This window comes from Bactrocera latifrons, unplaced genomic scaffold, assembly GCF_001853355.1.
Source record: "Bactrocera latifrons isolate USDA-ARS-PBARC rearing strain unplaced genomic scaffold, ASM185335v1 scaffold_113, whole genome shotgun sequence".
In the NCBI taxonomy this organism is placed as follows: Eukaryota; Metazoa; Arthropoda; class Insecta; order Diptera; family Tephritidae; genus Bactrocera; species Bactrocera latifrons.
The window spans coordinates 895096-919373 of NW_017534553.1; the positions used below are offsets into that span (position 1 = coordinate 895096).

At 38.5% G+C, this 24278-nt stretch overlaps 1 protein-coding gene across 5 annotated transcripts in view; it reads left to right on the forward strand.

The window, feature by feature from the left end:
* LOC108974963 overlaps positions 1-24278 on the forward strand; it is a 159407-nt gene that overhangs the window by 84067 nt on the left and 51062 nt on the right. For 4 of the 5 annotated variants that reach the window (XM_018943113.1, XM_018943182.1, XM_018943103.1 and 1 more), the window contains exon 2: positions 3336-5029. The gene's annotated coding sequence lies outside the window, so the exon portion shown is untranslated. Of the gene's footprint in view, positions 1-3325; positions 5030-24278 lie in introns of those variants that run through there. The other variant, XM_018943123.1, reaches the window with a different exon arrangement.

Below are 24278 nucleotides of genomic sequence, written 5' to 3' on the forward strand. Positions count from 1 at the left end.
TTTAATTTACGATATCAACGTTAAATGCGCCAAGTCGTTCCATACGTCAGTCCGAGTTGCTGCAAGCGACGCCGAATCTACTCTCCACAGTCTAGTGTCGTGACTTTAACAGAGTCATGATTTCTTCATTGATATGATTTGCTGTTTCACGTTTTGATTTGGTGATTTCATGACTTCGTCACCATGTTGTTGCTTAAGTTCAATACTTATTGAATATTATTGATGTTGGCGTTTATGGTGGACCAGAAAAGCTCAATTCCGGGTRTATCGCTTGCCATTGACCGTAATCTTAAATAATCTTAAAGCCAACGATATCTTGAAAAATGCATTAAATTAATTCTGACAGCGACTTTAACAGTTATYGTTCTAAAAATGTCTATACCTCTAAAAACACCCTATATATAAATATTATACTGGTAAACATTACAGATGYAATAATTTCGTAAACAATGTCGATTACCTTATTTACACATTAATATCGCTTCGAAATACTGACTAATGACGGTGTAATGAATTTGTGTGAATTGCAAAAATGTATAAAATTCCCCTTGAAATATATAAAATACTAATCAATGTTTAATAGAATGCAATGAATAAAGAATTATTGGAAATATTTCGACTGAGCTCAATGCGACTAGACAGTCTTATTGATTTTTTGTACGTTAGGCTAGGTTAAAAGGTCGATCCTAAGAAGGATCTCACTTGGACAGCTTAGAAGGACGGTCCGTTGTGGTGCATATAAACTCATAAATACTGGAACATAGGACCACGAAGTTTATAGGCTGGGTTTGGTTCGGTTAAAAGGTCGATCCTAAGCGTTGAAAAGCGTTGAACGCAGATTCGTTGTGGTACCTACAAACTCAAATACTGCATCATAAAACCCTTACAGATCGACAAAGCGTTTTGAGCCTGTCACAAATTTGTTGCGACGGCTAATATCATTTTCGACTATGTTTGTTGCTTCGATTACCTAGATGTTTCAGCGTCAGTCTTTCAAAGGCTGAACAAGGGAGGAGAACATGCCTGGATATTTTCTCTTTATCTTTTCTCCGCACAACATATGAAGTTTATAAMATACAGAAGAAATAGCCCAAGACCCTTAAAMTATATACATATATAGAAATGATCAGCGTGACCGCTAAGTCGATTTAATCTTGCCGTTTGTCTGTCTGTACATACGCGAACTAGTCCGTGATTTCTTGATGTATTGATTTTCTGCACACTTCCTTTTCTCCTCAGGCAATGGTGACATGAATTTGTGACAACCACGGATATTAGACCACTATGTAGTTGCCATACAAATTGAACGATAGGAATCTAATACTTATATGGTAAAATTTTCCATTTGACGAGATATCTTCGGGAAATTTGTCATAGGTTATTGTCCAAAGCAATGGTGCAATTTTCGAAACAAATTTTCAAAGTGGCCGATCAAAATCGCGATAAATATCTTTTCATGCCTTTTTATGCTATAAAAAAAAACACCTGTGAAGTGTTTTATAGCTGGCAGCCGAAATTAATATTCTTTTTTTTTTTTAAGTTGGCAACTCCGATCGAAATATGTTTTGATAAAAGCATTCTTAAGTACATATGTTCATCAGATAAATTTTATCTAATATATTTATAAACATTAAAAAAACTCCATAAATAAATATTCCTTTTTCACACAAATACCTTTTTCTGGTTGATTCATTTAAAGGTTCTCTACTTTTTTAAAGAAAAAACACAGAAACATCAAATTTAACGAGGAATGTTTATAATAATTCTGAAGAACATTTTTTGGCATTTAGTTTTTGTTCCAAGGCCTGAATCTGAATCTGAATAGACTTTAGAGTTTACATAATTTACTCTAAAGGTGTGATATCACGTGGTGTGACCGGGGGAAAATATAGGAAAATAAGGCTTGTAAGTTATATCAGGCTTAGGGCGAGTTTTCATAATCATAAAAAGTCAACTATAGACTCTGGAGCCCACATATTCGATATGTGGGAGCTTGAATAGTTTTGGTTGGAGTTAAGAAATGTTTGGTCATAAGGGGGCATACTTTGAAATAATTATTAGTGCAAATTTATACCCTGTTATAAAAATTTCTTCTTGATTAGTACACTGGCAAGTGAAAGAATCAAATGTAATTTAAAATTGTGTTGCATGGGAAGTAGGCGTGGTTGTATTCCGATTTAACTCGTACCTGTACTGTATTTTAGGAATATCCGTAGAATGTCATATACCGAATTTGGTTGAAATCGGTTGTCGGACAGTCACTCGGGTTTCAATTTTTCTCGTCACCTTGATCATTTAAATGTGTATATTTAGCCCTATATCTAATCCGATTAGTCTTARAKGATACATACAACCGTTAGGTGCACTAAACTATTATACTCTGTAGCAGCACGTTGYAAGAGTATACAAATAAATCGTATTGGAAAATTTTATGACGGTCACATGTATTGCCCTCGAAGTTAACTATATTCTATAATAAAATTAATTTGATAAAAAAAAAAGGTCTTCAATGTTAGCTTATGAGGTTTCAGTCCACCCACCTGTTCCATTCCTCGGTAGTTAGAGCTGTATGAAAACTAACGGTTATCAAGCTGGTAATTGTTGAAAAATCCTGTTGAGGGGTGTAGTGCATTCAAATTGGACATATGTACATACATATGTATGTAAYTTTTGCTTTATTCGATACCTAAACTGATCATTATACCTAAATAAAAACATCCCCTTTTTTTGATCTCTTAATTTTTTATGAKTTTTATATTTTATTTGGTCGTCASTGGATTACCCTCTGCATAATGGSTTGACATTGCCCAACACAACAATAAAGATTTTTTTTGCGAACTAAAAGTTTAGTTTATTCTATATTTATATATAATGGAATAATGTAAACTTTATTACCCAAAATTTTATTGCCACAACACACATACATATGGACATAAAATGTTAAATAAATTGTTCCGGCTGTGCCAAAACGCGCCGGCTGCTCGATAAGTTCATTTGTCCGTAAACTCACAYACACATCGAAACACGCTACAGTGTTGTTGTTGTTGTTGTTATTGTGAACAAATAAAGAATATTTATTTCTCTTTTTACAATGTTTGTTGTTATTATTAATATTATTACTTTTGCGGCCAGCTGTCAATTTTTATGTTTTTTATTTTGATTATTTTCGCTTTTTGTTTTTGTTTTTGTTTTCGTTTTACTTTTCTTTGATAAATTATAATAATCTCTATACGCCATATGTTTGTATATAAATACATATACATACATATATTTCTACCGATGACCACTCTTTTGATCTCCAACTCTCTGTCTCTCTTTCTTCCTCTCTTCTCTAGCTCGTCGCTCATTTCAGCGTTTGTCGGCGACTGACGGCRAATTCGATTCAGTTGGCGTGCGCTGATCAATTGACGTTGACTTGGTGAAATCGCTCGTTTGGTACATATACATACAAATATATGTATATTTATCATTATATGTGTGGTTAGCGGCGTATCTAGTGCTGAAAGATCAAAGAATCTAAATTTTGAGAAATTCGCAAAAATCGGAACTTTTTATGCGATGAAATTGCGCAATTGGTGTTAAAATATTTTCGTTAATTACAATAGTGTCTGAAACATGTGCAAAAGTGTCACAGTGTGCTACAAAAGTGTGTGTTCGGGTAAAAAAGAAGGTAACAACACCAACTAAAATTAATAAATTCACTTACATATAAACATGAAAAATTAGTGTTGTGCAAAATTGCCATGCAAATTCTGCAGCAACTGGAATTTCCGGCGCTTCTAAGAAAACAAAAACCGTCTAAATCGACTACGGTAAGGGTGTGTGTATTTGTGTTAGTGTAGGCAGTGTTTGTGTGAAAGTTGTGTCTAGAATATACTAGATACAACAATAATATTTTTTCGTGTGGGAAATCCAGCAAGTATTAAACTGAATACAACAGCAACAAAATCTACAACAACAAAACTAATACAACAACAACAATTTTTCATCAAAATACAGTAACAACAAAAGGTTTTCAACAAAAACCACAACAATTTATCATATTAATACAACAACCACAAGTTCTCATCTACAATGCAACAACAACATGGTTTAAGCAAACTGCACCAAGAACATGTTTAATCAAAATACAACTACAACAACAAAGTAAACTCTATTACAACAACAACAACAACAACAACAACAACAACAAATTAAACTCAACGACAACAACAACAACAACTACGCAAAAGCTGCTTGTTTTCTTGTGCACCAGCCTGTGTCGAAGCACCAAAAAGAAATTATGAAAACTACAACAACAACAAAAAAGTTTTAATAAAGTTACAAAAACAATAAAATTATTTAAAAGGTGTCCTTGTTGAATCACTGCCTGCAGAAAAAAATTATACTTACATATGTACATAGGTGTATTCAAGCACTATAATAACAACCACAATTTCCAATTGCCGTTTTAGTGTTTTTGTTCGTACTTGCATTGGTGTAGTGTTATATTTTTTGCAACGCGTGTATGTGCGATCATTATGTTTGTGTGTGTGTTACAGCAACGCAATTAAACGCCACCAACAAGCAAACAGTTGCCATCAAACAGCTTAGCGGCCTAAAATAACAATCATCAACAACAACAACAATACGCATCATCATAGCAAGCAACAGCGAGGCGTAAAGACCAAAGCGCTAGAATTCCAAARTCGCTTTGACGTTTGAGTCCAAAAACACGTTGATGTTCTAAACACAAGCGCAACAGAAGCAACGTTTCTTCGGCTTTGAAAGAAATCGCTAAACGCTCCAAACGCAAAGTCACGCAACGCTTCAATTGCCGAGTACATTATTAAACAAAGTAATAATAATTTTTATTGTGCTTACAAGCAACAACAAAAAACAATAGTCGTTAGATGGCTTTAATATGGATATTTCAATTATCACCTCCTCCAATGCGGCCGATTTTAGTGGCGGCGTAGCTGCCAAATCGTTTGCCGCCGCTAAAATGAATTTCTCCGTAGCGAGCACTCGATTATCGCTGGAAGACACAGTAAGTTTTACTTGGTCATTACTGACTCATACAAATATATACATACCTATGAACACAAAAATATATAACATACTTTTACATTGATATATGTATGTATATAGATACATACGTCCGCTTGTATATATGGAATTGTGAATATATTGTATGTGGCGATATGTGTCTAGCGGGGCTCATTTGTTCATACATACATATGTATGCATGTAGATATGTATATTATTATTTGCTTTTATTCATATTGAAGTTTCTGGGATTTTTCGACTTTTGACGGCGGGTGGTGTGGTTATTAACGACTGCGCTGCCGCGTCGCAGTTAATGCCGTTGGTAAAAGATTCTATTGTAATGTTTTTGTTGTTTTAATACTATATATTTGATAGAGCGACAGGCGTTGAACTAGATATACAGATATATGAACATAAAAATAYTCATAGATATACATATGTACATATGTATGCATATCTATATCTCGATACTCTAATTTTCTTCTGTTCTTCATATTTTTTGTTTATTACGGGCGATCCATTTCGAGGTTCCCTACTTTTTTAAAGAAAAAACCCGAAAATTCAAATTTAATGGAGRATTTTTATTATCACATGAAAGAAAATTCTTTGGTTTTTATTTTTTGAAGATAATCTCTTTCAAATGTAGGCCGCGAATACGTCTCGGATGGTGCATCCGTTGAGTCCAATTTTCGATGACCCGTTCGAGCATTTCGATTGGTAATTGACGAATGACGCACGTGATGTTCGCTGTAAGGGCTGAATCGAAGCGGGACAGTCCGCATAGAAGGTAGACTTTACATATCCCCACAGGAAAAAGTCTAACGGAATGATATATCACACACAATCTTGGTGGCCAATCGACCGGCCCAAAATGTGAAATTACATTTGATGATGCCGAACTACACCAAAACCGTTGTTTTTCTGGATGAAATGGCAGGTCCTCAGCTTGCTCTTCGTCTCACATGTAGTAATTTTGCTTGTTTACATACATAACCTTGAGACAGAAATCGGTCTCATCGCTGAATAGAATTTGGCCTTACAACGTCGGATCTTCTTGGAACTTTTCGTTTGGGCAGGTCAAGCGGCTCCAGTTCTCCTACAAGCTGTATTTTGTACCCTTTCAATTTAAGATCTCGAAGTCAAATGTTTTATTTGAATTCGAACTATTGCGTGTAAATCTTAAAGTATATTCTTCAGTGGAATTAAGTTTAGCGTGAAAAAGGTATTTACATGAGCTATTATGCTATAAAAATGCCTTTACAAAGAACGTTTGTTGGTTTTATGTTTATAGTCACAAATCAGATGAATTATAAAGCTTGCGGCAGTAAACACGCGCCAGCCTACTTCTTTTAATTCTTCTTATTTTACTCCATTTTATATTATTTCTCTTTTTTTTTTAATTCAATACCATTTTATTTTTGTTTCTACAGCTTCACGTCACTTGAATTTCAACTCTTCTTTTGGTCATTAATTTGTCGCTGTTGCTCTTTTCTGGTTGTGACCTTTCCACGTCGAATCGAAGCGCAGCGTTTGCCGAGATGTTTCGAAATCAGAGCATGTTTTGAATTTCATATCAGTGTCGGAATTTTCGGTAATTCCATGAAAGCAAATATTGTAAAACGTACTCATGTGTCCATTTGCTTATTTTCAGCGCTCTGTGTTTCTTTGTTCTTGAGTGTGTTGTGTTTTTGCTCGCGTTTGTGGCACTTGTTTACTTTGATTAATTCGAACATTTTTAATTTTTTGGATTTTTTTTTACTGCCTTGAATACATCCATCAAAAGCTTTATGTCTTCTTGCTTCTCCACTTTGTGTTAATTTACGCATAAATTCGTGGTATTTGATTCTACGAGATATCTTCCACTTCCCGGCCGTACCTTTTGTTGGTGGAGTGCGCTTAATTGACTTGGCTTTGGTGTTGTTGAGGCGAAATATAATATAATAAAAGTCGCTGGTCGCTTCCATTTATGGTTGTTGTATTTTTCGGGCTTGTTGTTGTTGTTTTTACATATACATATACTTATTTACACACATACATATACCCTTTCTTAATTTTTTTTTCTTTGCGTCCTAACCTTTAATTGGCGTGCCGCTCTCCCATATCCGTTCACTCAGCGCTTTGCTCATTTTTTACGCACATCTACACGTACATATACATATACTATATTATATGCTTGTATGCGTGCTTGTAAATGTAAATTTCGTCAAAACCACCTGTGTGTTCTTTTTATTCACTTGAGAAACTAAACATTTCACACATTTCTCGCCTCGCTCTGCTCTTCGCCCTTCCGCTCTGCGCTCCACAAGCACTTAAAGTTTGAATTTTAATTTCTCCACAGCCGTTAAGCCAACAAAAACTCAGTCATGCATGAATTCCATTTCATATTAAATACCTAAATGGTCGTTCCATAAATTTTCGTGTGATTGAGGTATTAGTCTTTATTTGTAGTTTGTATTTTGTAGTTATTTACGATATACATATAAATATGCGTGAGTAAAGGGAAAAGCAGAGTTGTTGCTGCTTTTGCTGTTCATCGCACTCTTCGGATGTTTATTAAAAGCACTCTTAATATAATCGGGTGTCTTTTGTTTGTCGAGGTCAAGTTCAAGTTCATGCTCGAAGTTAACGAGAATAAATGAGTTTATGTGTATGCTTTATACTCGTTTACCTATATGTACATATGTATTTGTATGTAAATTTACATAGTTATAAAGAATATAAAATTATACTGTGTTCTCATATTCAAAAAAGTGGCTTGGCATCACCTGGAGTATTGGAATATGATATGGAAATATACATACATATGTATGTATCATGAGATTGTCTAATTCCTGAATAAAATTGAGAGCTGTAAAATAAAAATTGAGAATCATCAGCAAATATCGTACCCTCCTCTGTGATGATGTATGTATATTGGGTTCACAGCTCAGCTAAAGTGGGTAAAATTTCAAATCTCGCTGTGGTTTTTGCGCTACGTTTGCATTTCAACGTCTGTCACTGAAAAAGTTAAACATAGAAAACTTGATTTCATTCGTCGATTGACTAAATATTTCAGAGATTTCTACACCCGGAAACTTTTATTGACCTTATTTGTGGCCCAAGTGAATGGCGATCAGAGAAATTTCCTAACTTACGTGAACTTCTACACATGACTCCATCCTCCCTTCACATRCTTCACTCCAGATGTTTTAGATATATCATTTTATGAGACTAGACTGAAAACAATTTGTACTTTTTTGATCCTCGAATCCTCCTTATAGTGCCTGATACCAACTTCTAAAGATTTTGGCCCAACAATTCAATGAAAATAGTTCCATATACAATAAATTCCAAAAATGCTAGTTAGAATCTTTCATTGGGCAACAACCGTCTTGTAGCCATGTTCGATCCTTTTTCACAAATAATTCGCCTTATTTAATCAGTGAAAGATTGTCCTTTGAAATTCGAACAAGTTTATCGTTTTGATCGTAAGGAATGGAGCACGTAACACACTGTCATTTGTAAAAAATCGTGATTGTTCTAACCTAAGCTTGCTCTGGGATGTAATATCAACTAATTCACTTGATTTCATTTTAGGGTGATCTATCATAATTTCATGTTTCATAATTTTTGTAAGCCTTTTGTAGCTTCCTGAACATGGTACCTCACTTGCGCTGATATAGTTATGTGCAGATTTTCTTTACAACTTATTAAGCATAATTTTCCCCCATCAAGAAACGAAATTAATTTTTAATTTCACTGTAAAGAAAGGGGACAACGTCAGAGACAGAGATAACTCACTTGAGAAGGCTTGAATGAAATGACATTGAACTTTGACAGTATTCTAGTCAAGGTTCTCTGACTAAAAATCCATTGAATGATGTAATGTGTGAAAAGTGGCGCCGTCTTGTAGAAAGAAATGTCGCCGAGATTACGAGCTTCAATTTTAGGCGTCAAATAGTCGGTTATCATAGCACGATAACGGTCGTCATTGACGCTTACGTTCTCATCGGCTTCATTTTTGAAAAATATGATTTCTTCAGCCCACAAACGACACCATCTGGATAAAATGGCAGCTCCAGAATCTCTTTTTGTTGCTTTTCGACTCAAATGCGGCAATTTTGCTTGTTTACATACCCATTGAGCCAGAAATAGGTCACTGCACAAAATTTAGCTCAGTAACATCGGATCATCTTCAAACTTTTCAAGAGCCCGTTGAGCGAATCGCTTGTTAAGGTCGATGGGCTTTAGTTTTTGTACAGGCTGTATTTTGTACACTTTCAATTTAAGATCTCGCCGTAATATGCGCCAATTCGTTCCGTACGTCAGTCCGAGTGGGAGCGAACGGCGCCGAATCAACTTTCCACGGTCTTCGTGTACACTCTTACCTTTTTTATTTGACGGGATACCTTCACGAAAGCAAAGCAGCGCTACAATCTGCTAAGATATTGCTTGGAAAGAACCACTAACTATTGTATATATTTGACAAATTATCTTCACATACATAATTCGGAACAGAGTATTGTCCAGAGTCTCCAATGCCATACAAACTGTCCAAATAAAAACATGCTCGTATATGGAAAAGGGATTATTTCTATTACTTTTTTCCCGCTGGAAAGAAAATCTGTATATTTTAAAGAATTTGTATCTTTCCTAAAGCACTCGCTCTCTGTTACGAGCTTAACCCCAGAATGTTGCAGGCATGTATCTACATAAATTTTGGTATGTTTATGCTGTACATATACATATGTACACGTGTGTATGTGTATGTGTTTGTATGTCTGTATATCTGTAAGCATGTGTGCAATTATGAAAGTTCATTTTCATGAATTACGTCTTCCTCTGCAATTCCATTGCAATTTCTTCGGCTCTTTTGCACTTCCTTATGAGAATCAGTCATTTCCGTTGCGCCACGCGACTCCGACTATCTTAATATGCAGTTCGCGCTTTGCTGTCTGCCAACAAAAGGCGTGTTGTGCAGGCGAGGAACCTGCAGAGTGTACAGCAGCCGCAGCTTCGGAGCTTGAGAGCTTCAGAAATGTGCACATAGTCGAAATGAAGTGAATGAGATTCATCTTTATGCCATAGACAAAGGCGACAAGAACAGCAATAACAACAACAACAACAAATGCATATACATAAATACAATGCGGGCAAACAATCCGGCTGGCATGGAGGCAAATCAGCGTTATTCAGTTTAAAGTTCCTTTGGCTGGCAAAGCATTCGCATTGTTAACTGCGCGTCCTTCGCGCTTGCCAAGCATCCATCACAGCAACGACAACAACAACAACCACACTAATGCTGGTGCTGAGTGAGTTCTGAGTATGTGGCGTGTTTGATTGTTGTTGCTGCGCGCTGACTGCATTCACTGATTCGCTGCTTGGTCGAAGCAAAGACTACAGAACGAAGCTATATGTGTGTTTGTGCGTGCCGCATCGCGCGCTTAAATGTCAAATAATAATTATGCTGCCCTTTGCGAATTGCGACGCCGCTAGCGGCGTTGGCAGCAGCTGCGCAAAATGCYTGCACACGGCGTACCAGCATCGCCGCCGCCTGCTGCAGTGCTCGCCAACCAGTCGGCTRGGGTGTCGTGTKCTYTTCATGMRTGCCACAGCCGGTGTACAGTTGTATCAGCCGACTTTGCTGCAGCAAACCGACACCTCAGTGTCCGCGAAAGAGCAAGCCCTTTTTAATAACACAGCTTACCAATACACTTATAACTGTAAATAAATATACGGATGGATAAATATGTGCTGTAACCCTGCAATGAAAAATTCAAATTTTTTACTTTTTGTTGGAAATTTCGATGTTTCGAGTAATAGATAGAGAAATACATACATATGTAACTCTATGTCTGAACGTTTTATTCGAGAAGCCAAGTTTTCGGTACACAAGTTGAGAGCGAAGCATTAAAGAACAGAGCGGTTCTCTCTACAATTGTCAAGGCTTGAATGCAGCTATGATCTTTCTTCTATATTTTGACCTAAATATTTTATATTATGGTTTATATCAGGTTAGTTTAGGTTAGATGGCTGATCAAAGATCGCACGTGAACTGCTATATGTACATAGTCCTTTGTAAAGCGATAGAAAGAAGATAAATTAGCAAAACACTTAGTACCCAAAACCAATTTGCATAGGCGTTTCATTTCTATTCCCGCCAGTTCGGTGGGCTGTCTGAAGGTATTTGCGCTCCCAAGTGTTTAAGTCTTGCTCTTCCAAACGCGGGACAATGAAGTGTTAAATTKTTTCCACTTCATCTTCTTCCAWACAGCTTCKGCAGATGGCGGCTAATAGCATTCCCAGCCTTACTACGTGGACGCCAATAGGGAAAACGCCTGTTAAAAGCCCCACAATTAGATCAAAGAGATCACTAGAGCTTTTGCAATCGATCTTGGGCAAAAAGACTTTTGCGACAAMGCATGTACCGATGGTGGCTTCCGCGTAGCCCAACTTTCTGATACACGAACAAAAGAAGATACGGGAGCACCGATTCCCTCTCATTCTACCGTTAGCGGTTCTAGGGCGCCCGTTCTTGCTAACTCATCAGCTTTACAATTGCTTACTTTCAATCAAAMAGAAAATTTACTCAGATTCCAGGAAATGAGAAACCTGGAGTATTGCTTCGTATGTTATTATTTTTTGTCATTTAACGGATTTTTATGTTTCTTTTTTAGTTTGTACTTACATACATCAGATCWTGTATGTATTTATCAATAACAGCTAAATCGGATGATATTTGTAATGTCTCCTTTTATTCACTTGGAAACTGTATCTACTCAACAGTTTTTGTCAAGTAAAATCAAGCTCTTCTCTTTTTSATATTTGCAAAATTTTGAWTGAAAACATCGRATATTTTTGGAACTTTTCAAGAGCYCTTAGAAGGAAGCGWTGAYGCTTGTGAAGGTCGASCGAATGCAGTTCACGCATAAGCTATATTTTGTATGGTCTCAATTTRAGATCTYGACGTAAAATKCGCMCAGTCGTCCATACGTTAGTCGGAGTTGTTGCGACCGGCGCCAAATCGACTGCCACGATCTTCTTGTACACTCTCAACTACGGCTGCTATATTCTCTTCACTGCGTGCTGAACTTGGTCTATTCGGTCGAATATTATCCAATAATGAATGCTAGGCCTCAAGATGGGTGTTGCGAATAGTACGCTCAGTAGACCGTTAACCATAAGGTGATTTTTATAATTTTTGTTTCCAATAAAAACAAAGCAACTGAAAAATTTCCTACTGAGTCTATTTACTATTAATCGCCTGYGATTGTGTGTATTGGTGTCTTCTGGTTTCTAAATATGTGCCTTACAATTCCGGACGCTAACAAATGCCAAGGAAGGAAAGGAGTAGTTGCAGTTACTCTATTGTTGCGCCCTCTCCTTGTGCATAAACACACACACACGCACATATACACTCGCAGCCATTGCGCTAGAGCACTACTAACACAGCACTCCCGATCGACTTCCACTCTGTTCGCGGTGGCTCAGTTGCCTTTGGCTTTAATGCTGCGCCAACTTCTGCACTGCATTCTATGTTGCTGATTGTTGTTGCTGTTGTTATAGTTATTGTTTGATTTTTCTTTTTATTACATCTTTTCTGCACTATACTGCWTTTGCCTCTGCATTTCCTCTGCGTGTAGCCTTTGTCATTGGCATCAATGCATAACTATCTCTCTYACTATCTCGCTCGCTCCCGCTCTCTTTAGATCACCCTACTTTGCGCTGTTGCTGTGAGTTGATGCAGTCTGATTTTCTATGCGGCGGCTAGTCCAGTAAATCCGTAACTTTGCATTTGTTTCTTTGGCTCATGTTGTACAAATATGTACTATATATAAGCAAGTATGCGTGTGTGCATTTGTATTCTCCGTATATGTGTGCCCTCTGCGCCTGCATCCTTGGTGTCCTTGCTGCTGTGTTATTGTCCTTCTCGCATACATATTTGCGCTTAACTGAAATATTTGTGTGTTTTATTGTTGTTGCTATTTCTCATTACTGGCCTCACTCCATGCTTATCTGCAGGCTTGTTGGTATGCGTCTGAATATGTGTGAGTATCTATTTATTTTCCCATTTGGCTCGGTTCTCGTGCTGTCTTGCCTTGTGGTTGCTTTATTTTTTTTTGCAAAATTTTATTGTTGTTTTGCTTTTTCCTTATTCCTTTATTTCAATTGCCTGTTTTGTTGTTGCTTCCACATCCTTTTTATCGCTGCAGTGGTAATTGCCAAATTACGTGTCCACCTAACAGCTGCTGGCTCTTGCTCTGCGCCCGGCTTTTTGTGTAGATTATCTGTAGTTTTTCAAACTGCTTTATATCTTACTACGAGTAATGTTTTGGAGACACTATGTAATCTCTGCTCCAGTAGCGCCTTTCCCCTCCGTCTAGGGGAAAATGTGGGAAAATGTGGGAAAATGCGACCAGAGTTTTCTCTGCAATTCTCTTTGTTTGGAAATTCGTGCATTTCTATATTTTTACAGTTTTTAATGTAAAAATGTGTAGAGGTATTACGCTCTTTTTAGGCAAGGAGAAACGGGAGATAATTTTTGTTACCAATAACGGTAATGCGGTTGAAGACTCAAATTGACGGTTTTCATACTTTTAAACTAATAAGTGATCCATTTCTAGGTTAACTACTTTTTAAAGATTATCTGTTTCAAATGTGGGCCGCGGCTACGTCTCAGATGATCCATCCGTTGAGTACTGATAACTGGGGAACGACAGCGTGATGTTTTGCTCCAAGTCCAAATTGCCATGGCCGGTCTTGAATCTCTTCAGGCTGTTCTTTATCCCTAATGCGGAAAATTTCCTTCATATCTCTGTCTCGAAAACTTCGGATCTTCTTGGAACTTTTCAAGAGCGCTTAGAACGAATCGATGTCGGTTGGGTAGGTCAAGTGGCTTCTCGACGTAAACTGCGCCAAGTCGTTTCATACGGCAGTCCGAGTTGCCGCGAATGCCGCCGAATCGACTSTCCACGGTCTTCGTGTACACTATCAGCCAGCCGTAGTATATTTTCTTCACTGCTTGACGTGGTCTATTCGAAAAAGTACTTTTACTTCCATTAATGGGATTATTATTTATAATTACTAAGGAGTTTCTGAAATTAATTTTTTTGAATTGTTGTGCTAATTTCCCCCTCTACAAGCTATCTCTGGAATTCATAGTCTTCACTTTTTTCTTATATGTTATCAATATAGCGAATTATGGTAAGCTCTAACTATCGACGCTATCATGAGGGACTTAATACAATTTATATGTGTCAACCATATACTCTGCTTTGCTTCTTATCAAGTTTATGTGCACGCTCTTGTGGCATACACTTCGTGCAATTAATTTATAGCGAAATACGATTAACAGATCATTAAGTTTTTTCCGGTGCAACGAAATTTCCGATGCTGCGAAGTGAAGACTAACTTGCAAAATAGAAAACAGAAACACTACTCACACTGCTCTACACTAATTGCAAAAGCATTTCGAACCAATCGTCGCTTCGATGGGTGCTCTCTGCTTTTACGCTCATTTTGCATTTTCATTGGATTCTACGGTTTTGCACATTTTAATAGACTTTCATGCCTCAACACGCCACCTAAGCCGAAATGTTTATGGTGCAGGTTGTTGTTGTGATTTTTTACATATGTTGTTGCTTTTGTTTTTGTAAATTTTAGTTGTTGTTATTTTGTATTGGTTGTGGTTGTTGTATTTTTGTTGTTGTGTTCATTCTGCTTTATCCTGTTCAACAGTGCCGCCTCCGGTCTAACCGGAGTGCTGCTCATGCTCTTGCCTGCCAAGCTCCCACCTAGTCGAAGTTCTACACCTGTATGTGCCTGCGTTCAACTAATTCCCTACAAGGCGCCCACACCTAACGCAGTTTACATTTAAACGAAGCTGCTTCCAGATCGAATCGTTGCTTACAAATGTATTTACATATATGCGTCTGATGCCCGCTCCTCTGTCCTTGCCTATTACCGATTTCGGTGCTGGCTCCATCGGCCGTCGGTCGTCTCTCGTCGGTGTGGCGTCAACAAAAGTTTAGGCAGCTGCAAAAAATGGGGATTTTACTTGATGACACTCATGTTTGGCAAAGCCTGTAGTCGTTTTGCTCGCTGTTATTGTTGTCTTCCACATTCGAAATGGCCGTTCGTGCCGTCGTCAGTTTACAGCGCTTTAAACGTTTAATTTTGCCTATTCCGCTTTGCTATGCGTTCGCCCGTGTGTGTGTGTGGATTTCGTTCGCCCTTTTTTCTGTTTTCCTTCCCCCCACTTCCCCGTTTTTGCGCACTCAACTCGGCTTGTTTTTCTGCCCTTCAACCTAAACAGTCTCATAATTCACGTTTGCTGACAGTTTTGCCGTAGAATTTTTGTGCCGRGGGTGGGTTGGTGGAGCGAACGGCTTCACTGCACACATTTTTTCGATTTTTGTTGTTGTTGGTTTTGTTATTAGTTGTTGTTTTATCTATTTCGCAATCGAAAAAAGTAAATGAAATTTTACAAATCCTCTCACACCATACACACAAACATACAAGTACTTGAGAATGAAATACAATTACAGAGAAGTTCTAAGCTTGACTCTGCATTCTGTATTCGAAATAATTTTACACGCATCCAGAGAGTGAAGTTAGCGGAAAAATTCTGCTTACCAACACCATTCCATTCGCATATTTCAATGCATTTGTGTATTTTTACATGACAGTATTTGTAAATATGTATTTGCTGACCCTGCCACCTTTCTTCAAACAAAAACTCCACGCATCACCAAAGCGTAAAAGCCACGCACCCATGTCTGTGCTATCCAACGTTTAGACAAATGTGTGCTAACAGAGTACATACATACAGATACATATGCACATACATACATACATACATATGTAAGTACCGGTATGAATTTACTTATTTTTTTCATTTCATAACTTTGCGTTTCGTAACTCCAATTGCCATTTTCTSCACGCTCTTGTCACAATTGTTACATTTGCATTGTGTGTTTCATTTGCCTTGCCATTTTTTTGGTTGTAGCCATTCGTACAGGGTGAGAAAAAATAAWAAAAGGTATCAAAAAAAGAAAAGCTTTAACGTCGGTTGCAGCGAAGCTATAGTAACCTTCAAATATAAAAGAACTYGATTTTACTCAGGCAGTTTGTACGGCAGCTATATGCTATAGTGGTCYGATTTGAATAATTTGTCCGGAGATTGCACCATTGGCTTAGACAATAAACAATAACATATGCTAAATTTCGTGAATATAACTCRTCACTTTTCTTTGGAATGAAGAAGGRCGTGTGCAATATTTCRGATCAAAAACTGAGGGAGTAGTTGTTGAATATACCGACGGATGGATAGACGAACAAACAGATGGATGTGGCTACATCTACTCTACTCGTCACGTTGATCATTATAAAGAGTAATTCATTTCGAGGTTTCCTACTTATTTAAAGAAAAAAACAAAGAAACTTCGAATTTATTGAGGAATAGGAATTGAGAAAAATATTCCTTGGTATTTATATTTTGAAGATTATCTCAAATGTTAGCCACGGCTACGCCTCAGATGATCCATCCATTATCTGCTCACCGAAGTGTTCTTTCAGTAAATCCATTGATTGGTGTGATGTGTAGGAAGTGGCGCCGTCTTCTTGAAACTAAATGTCGCCGAGATCACGAGCCTCAATTTCAGGTATAAAATAGTCGGTTATCATGGCGCGATAACGGTCRCCATYGACAGTTATGTTCTCAAGGGCATCAATTTAGCTTAGCATTCAGCTTTTGAATCTCTGCAGGTTGCACTTYGTCTCAAATGTGGCAATTTTGCTTGTTTGCATATCCTTTGAACCAGAAATGGGACTTATCCCAGAACAAAATTTGATTCGAAAACGTCGGATCTTGTTGGAACTTTTCCAGAACCCATAGAGCTAAGCGATGTCGCATGCGAAGGTCGAGCGGCTTCAGTTCATACAAGCTGTATTTTGTACGCTTTCAATATAAGATCTCGASATAAAATGCGTAAGTCCGAGTTGCTGCGAACTTCGCCGAATCCACTCTAAACGGTCTTCGTGTACACTCTCAGTTCCGGCTACTATAGTTTCTTCACTGCGTGCTGAACATGATCCATTCGGTCGAATATTATCTTGTAATGAATACTGCGTATCAAGATAGGTGATGTTGTTGCGAATAGTATGCTCAGTAGGCCTATTATGTTGACTATAAGTTTCGCGAAACACATAGCGCATATGAAGTTTCGTAATAAAGTTGAACGATTTGTAAACGTTGTTCAGGTGTAAGTCTTTCCATGATAAAATGTCTAACAATACTTAACAAATATTAAATGACAGCTTGACACGACTCCTAAGTGAAATTCATTCAAAAGAAAAAATTATCTCTACTTGGATCACCCGTTATAACAGCCGAAATGTTCCAATCACATTCTTTCAAAAGCTGGAAAATTTAAGAAAAAGTGCTTGCATATTTTTACCTCGCACAGAAACTAGACAGTCTGCTAAGCTCACAGCTTCGGAGGAGAATGGCAATTCTATATGTTCCTATTTCCTCTGCTTTTCAACTATTCCGATTGGACYTTCGCAGCAATGCACCTACAAGCAATATCCGCGGTAAAAATATAAATATTTYCGCACCAGTGCAGTAAACGTCTCTCAAAACACCAACAAAAAATATATTTGCCGCTCTCCAATGTTGCTGGAATCGGGCAAAGCTTGTTTGCCACTATTTCTATATATTTTCATTCGGCACACCCTGTAAGCATGCACGCAGCTATAACCGTAAATGCCATGGCAAACATTTTTGCTAATGCATTGTTTTATTTATTTCTATAATTTCGTAAAATAACGCACAAACCGCCCCATTCAGTTGTAATAACTCGCCGCGCGCCTCTCGCAACGCCGGCACATGCAGATTTAAACACACATATGTATGTATGTAAATCACACGCACACAAGCGTATACTTGCTGCTCCTGCATTTCCAGCCCAAAAGCTGCGCGGCTTTGCTCTCATTTATGCTGGCGCCTCGCTASCGGCTGGGTGTCACTTCATTTGAATATGCAAAAATTTCACAATTTTACTACGCAACCACAACAGCAACAACAACAGAGAGTAACAACGACAACAAAAGTAACAGCAACATGTGTATGTGGAGCCATCGAGCATTTATTGCTCCACCCGCACTTCGCCCACCATTCGCTGTTCGGGTTATCCGTTAGTATTTTTTGTAGCGGTTTTTTTTTTTTATCGGATGCAATATATAATACATGCATATGTGTGCCCGTTGCCCTGACTTCACGCTTTTGTAGTTCAATGCGCCTTGTGAATGCAAGTGAATTTCACAATGCCAATGATTTCTGGTGTAAAAAGGTTTTAGTTGTTGTTGTAGTTTTAATTTATTTATTATCATTACTTTTTTCCTTATTTTATGCATGAAAACTTAGCATATTTTGGGTTCTTTTATTTATCTAAGCTTGTTTTAATACTGTTATTAGTTACAAACTGGTTAATTTCCAGTGGTACTTCCAGAACCGATGAGCTAGGTAGGGAGAACAGCCTTTCTCCAATTTCATCTGATTGGAATCATTGGTTTTCCCATATCTTCTAGCGTTCCGGCGTTGGAAATATGCACCTCCAGTGAACTCAGCAAGTCCTGGTCAACAATCAGTACTTATGCGATTTTCAAATCCTTCTGGCCCACAGTTAACCCCAAGAGGCCGTACGAACTACTTGCTCTTAGAAAAATCAATCTCGCCCCAATTATATATGTTTTGACTGGACACTGTCCAATAGGTTYGGTCCGTTACTCTTTGTCAAAGCTGTATGGAGAAAGGCGAGTTAGAATCATCTTGTCACTTTCTGCTCTATTGTCCGGCTTTTGCCAGACTGAGATTGAAATATCTCGATGAACACACCTTTAAAGAACYTAGCTAAGTGGTTGGGAATGATATTCTTCTTCTTTATTAGGCACGGCTTACGTGGTTATAGTCGAGTTTGAAACTAAATCGTAATCCTTAACGAGTTTGCAGTGGTCGTCTTGGAAGTGGGCCTCTCTCATCCGACGGACATTAAATGCCCTAATAAATTTGTAGTAAAACGATCCACTTTGAGAAGGTTATGCTTAACACAAACGACGAGTATCCACCGATTTTGGATCAACCCTACGACCTGACGTAACCTGAAGCTTCTGATAATTTTTTGTATAAAAATTTTTAAACTTCCTACACCCGCATATAGTTTCTAATATATGGCTCAGCTTTTCCTTTTCTTAAAGGTGGTACCTCTAATCCGAAACCCAAAAAGGTATTTCAATTAAGACTTCCTCGAAAGCTTTCAAGATGACTTTTTGACACCCTAAGTTCCGCACATGATCGAAAGATTTTCAGCAATACAATCCGCTTTAGTTGATTTGATTAAGATTAAGATTTATAACCGATCCCATCTTGGAAGATTGGTTCTCATGGTTATCTTTACGATTATTAAACTTCTTTAACTTGTTCTAAGAGCCATACAGTTGGTAGTGGTTTACAATAAACTCTGTAGGCGCGTAAAGATTTGAAGACGATTTCTTCTTCTCTTAAAAGTAATTATATACTCTTTTGAAAAGTGTACATAAAGCTTTGTGTAAACGCAATAAGAKCAATTCCATACCGCCCGATTTCGTCTCAGATCCGCTGTATTTGAAATTGTGGAAAAAGTCATTAACTTCCCAGAGGCATTAAACAATTTCAGTCGCACCGCTCAAATCAATATAAAATTCGTATGTGTTTCCACAAAAGCGCACAACAACAACAGCAAAACAAAGCAATCTCACCCTAAACAATAGCTTGAGAAAAAAAAAAATGRCAAAAATACATAAAAAATCTGCTAATAAAAACAACAAATCCACTCGCTATCAAAATGAAACGCTTAAATGCTCTAGCACTACCTATAATTAGATAAATAAATTCARGTTGTACCCGAGACAGACAACTGACAACCGAACGCCGAGCAWCGCCCTGCTAAGCTGAGACACAGCGACAAAGTCACGTACTGGTGCCGAGTGAGACCGCGGCGATCGCTGGCTCTAGAGCCACACACCCTGTCAGTCAATCACTCAAACACGCTGAGTCATTTATCATGCTCATAGAACTGGCTCGCGCGTTGGCTGTCTGGCGATTTTGCTACAATTGGCGAAAGGGGTTTGMAGATGACGAAACCGGGTTGAGGTTRTGGTRGTAACCGAAATGTGTGCAATAAAAATTCATTAACTGGCGGGGCTTTTTTTGCTTGTATGTATATGAATCCATTTTTTATAATACAATGMAACGAAAGGCTTTAGTTTATTAGAAATGTAATATATAAATGTGTAGAGTTCTTTTTTTCGAACATTCTTCTTCTTTATTGGCGTAATACGAGGTTATAGCCGAGTTTACAGCAGGTCCCCAGTTGTTCTTTCGTTTCACTGTTTGSCGCCAATTGGAGATTCCAAGTGTAGGCAGGCCCTTCCTTCTCCATTCTGTCTTTCCAACGTAGTGATGGTCTTCATTTTCCTTTACTTCCCGCGACAGGTACTGCGTCGAATACTCTCAGAGCTGGAGTGTTTTCATATATTCGGACGCCATCGTAGCCGCTGTCTCTTAATTCGCTGAACTACTGAACTCGCRAAAGACCATACATTTTCCTCAGAACATTTCTCTCGAAAAGTCATGACGCCGACGTTGTCAGATAATGTCATTGTCCATGCCGCCGCACCATGTTACCAGGGCGGGAATGATGAGGGTAGAGTTTGGTCATTGTTCATCGGGAGAGGACTTTACTTCTCAATTACCTCCTCGGTCCAAAGTAGCATCTGTTGGCCAGAGTTATTCTGCGTTGGATTTCGAGGCTGATATTGCTGTTGGTGTTAATACTGGTTCCAAGATAGACGAAATTATCTATGACTTCGAAGTTATGACTGTCCACAATGACGTGGGAGCCAAATAGGAAGTGGGATGACAGTATGTTTGATGAATAGGTTTGACATTTATAGATAATTGCTAGATGGCCATCGATGTAGATTTATGTAGATTGTGAGTTGGAATGATGTACCATAAATTAAAGTCCTACTGGCTTAAATCCAAAGCCGAATATTTTAGCTCAGAAAACGTAAGTGCATAGAAAAAATATTCGAAGATGAATATATCGGATGAATATATCGGATAAATTTATAAAATTTCGCTAAATCTAGTTAAGTCTCTAGATTAAATTTTTTGTAGGAGTTGAACGAGAGTCATAAATTAATAAGGTGAATGCTGGGTTCTTAAAAAAAATGTCTAACGCTTCTTAGGATATTGACCGAGGAGAGAAGTCCTATTATTATTAATTAAATTCGAGCACCATTCAAAGCATCTAAGTTCCTCACCTTGCTTCCGTTGGGTCATCAACCCTACAAATAGGACATTCTTTGGCAGATGTACTACTAGCGGCTACACTTTTGGCATTTTATTTCTCTCCTTCTGTGAGGTCATACTTTGGCTTCCGGGTTTGGTTCTGGTTATTACTTACTTCTTGGAACTAGTATAAGCCTCGCTGATGTTATTGTCTTCCTAGAGCTAAGCTCAGCTTCAGCTTCATGGTTAGTGTTACTGCCAGTCCTTGCACCTAAAACAAGTTTATCTCCTATCTTTGTGCTGGCTACTTTCGAGGACGTTGCAAAGCAACACCAAGTCAAACTCATTTTCATGTTGCTATTATTTTTTTTTTATTTTCCTAACGAAGGTAGGGGTGAGTATGTCCGCTATCCTCCGCTACGCTAGTAAAGCTAACTTATTAGCAACGAACACCCAACTAAAGAGTTTGGCCTTATATACATATGTACCTCTAAACTGCAACAGAGGCGCACTATTACTAGTCCATTCCACGTCGTTTACCGTCGTGGTACTATGGAATCTAACATCGGTCGGCAACCTCGAAAAAAGACCTTAGATCTTAGAACTTTCATACTATTTTTTCGGCATGAAATCAAGACAAAAATAAATAAATAAATATTTTGAAACTGATGCACAAATAATAGGCTATATTTTCGCATAAAACAGTTTATTCATCGAATCTATGATCACATAATCTGCTGCATTAAATTCACCATTCGTTACACACAGTTAATTAATAATTCATGTTTTTGGTGGCTGCGAGTAAATGGCCAGTGTTAATGGCAACCAACAAGTGCATATATACATATGTATATACAGTTGTATGTACCTATGTACATATATATATATATATATGCTCGCATGCAATTTGCATATATTAATCGCATAATATCGTTGCTATTGTTGTTGTTATTGTAGTAATTACAATCACTCTAATAAGGTTGCACCAATCAACGGCGTTCACACTCTACTTAAATAGCAGCACAAACGTTGCCGCCGTCTACAAGTCCACTAAGACGCGATYGCCGCGTTTCCACCATTCTCCTGCACCGCGCGAACAACGTGCAGTTTGCGCGCTTGATGTGCGTAACATGGAAAAGTTTAACAGTTCTCCTCGCCCTCTGTTTGCTCGCATGCTAGTTAACGGCGCGGTGCATACGCGRGCAGTGCGTTTGTTACAGCTAAACGCGCTTGTGCGCGCCAACTTTGCAGCGTAAGTCCCAATCACACACAATTCACATTTATACGCAATTTTTATTTAATTTGATTTACTTATTTTTTTGTTTTAATATTATCTTTTTTTGGACAAATCCGCGCTGTTTCTTTTGAGTGTTTGTTTCARTCGCCAAGCGCTGCGCGGCATGCGCATACATRCATACATAACCTTACTTATAGAAATAAGCGACAAAGGCAGCAGTAGTAGMACAACAACAATAACAACAAGAGCGCTAGCAACGCCACAATGTGAAATAACAAAAACAAATTAATGCGCAAAGCAAATAAAAYTTTATTTTTCTTGTTTCGCACGCCACTTGGTTGCCTTGGCGGTGCGCTACGTCACGCCATTTTTGCTTGCTGTKGTTTTTGTATACATAATTCGKTTGTTGCTGGCTTGTTGTTGTAGCCGCATAGCTCAGCGCTGGCATACATACATACTAGTTATTGTTGTTGTTTACTTGTTATTATTTCACGATTTTTTATTTCATATCACAAGCCGTATGTCTGTCTGTCGAACTGTTTATCTGCGGTTGGCTGCTTTGTTCAATTTTGTGTGCGTGTGTGTATTTTCGGCTTGTCGCGGCCATTTGCAAATCTGCGCGCTGTCGAATTTGCACGGCGCGGCAGCCGACTCAGGCGCGCGCCGCCGTGTCCAGCCACTGTCAGTCGGTCAGCCAGTTGCCAACAACGCGCGCGGCGCCTCTTTTATATATTTTTTTTATTACTTTTTATCTTTTTATTTCGGTAGTTTCACTTGTCTTTTGCACAGTTTTTTCGCAACATTTTCTTGTTATGCTATACTCGTAATTTTTTGCACTCCTTTGTCTGTCTGCTGGCTCGCCGCGTCGGTGTCGCATCGTAACCGTTGCATAAACGATCGTACTGATCGTCGCGCACATCAAATCGAAATCGAATCGAAATTGTTGTTCGCCGACTTTTCAATTCCTTCGTAAGTGTGCCGCTCTCCTGCGCGCGCGCCATCTTCCTATCGTGGCGCGTTGGCGATTTCCGTCTGGCGCGCTTCAATTACCGCCGCCGCTGCCACATTGCAATGGCTGCGCTTGTGTTTTCTGGTCGCGCTGTGCTACRAACTCCGCGCTATACAGCGACCACAGCCACAGCCATTCACTCCATGCCAATGCGCTCGCACATAATCCATACATATCGCCTGCGACGACATGCAACCATGCAATGTCTGCGCGCCTCCACACGCCACCACGTCGCAGCGCGTTGAGTAGCTAACTTCAATGRCTTAGAGCCGCGTTGCACCGCGCCGCGAATGTGTTTCTATTATACATTTTTMCTTTGGTATGTCTGTCGCTTACTGTTTGCTGTAGCTGTTGCGTTTTGTTGTTGCTGTGTGACTCCGCTGTTATRCGCTGGTTATTATTATTGTTACCATTACTTGTTGACTGTTTCGCTGGCTGAATGACTCTGATCGCGCCGGCGTGCTTGTTGTTGGYCAATCGTMATCGTTAAAGCCAGAGCCAAAGCCAGCAATAGCGCACTCGTCGTAGTCATCATCATCGTCATCATCATCACCAATCACACCGCCAACAAGAACAACAACAGCAACAGTATCGTCAACTGCTGACTGCCTACTTGGTCGGTTGGTTAAGTGAGGTTATTGACTCGTAAGGTCTATTGGTTCTTGTATTGCCAACGCTGCCGACACTGCCAC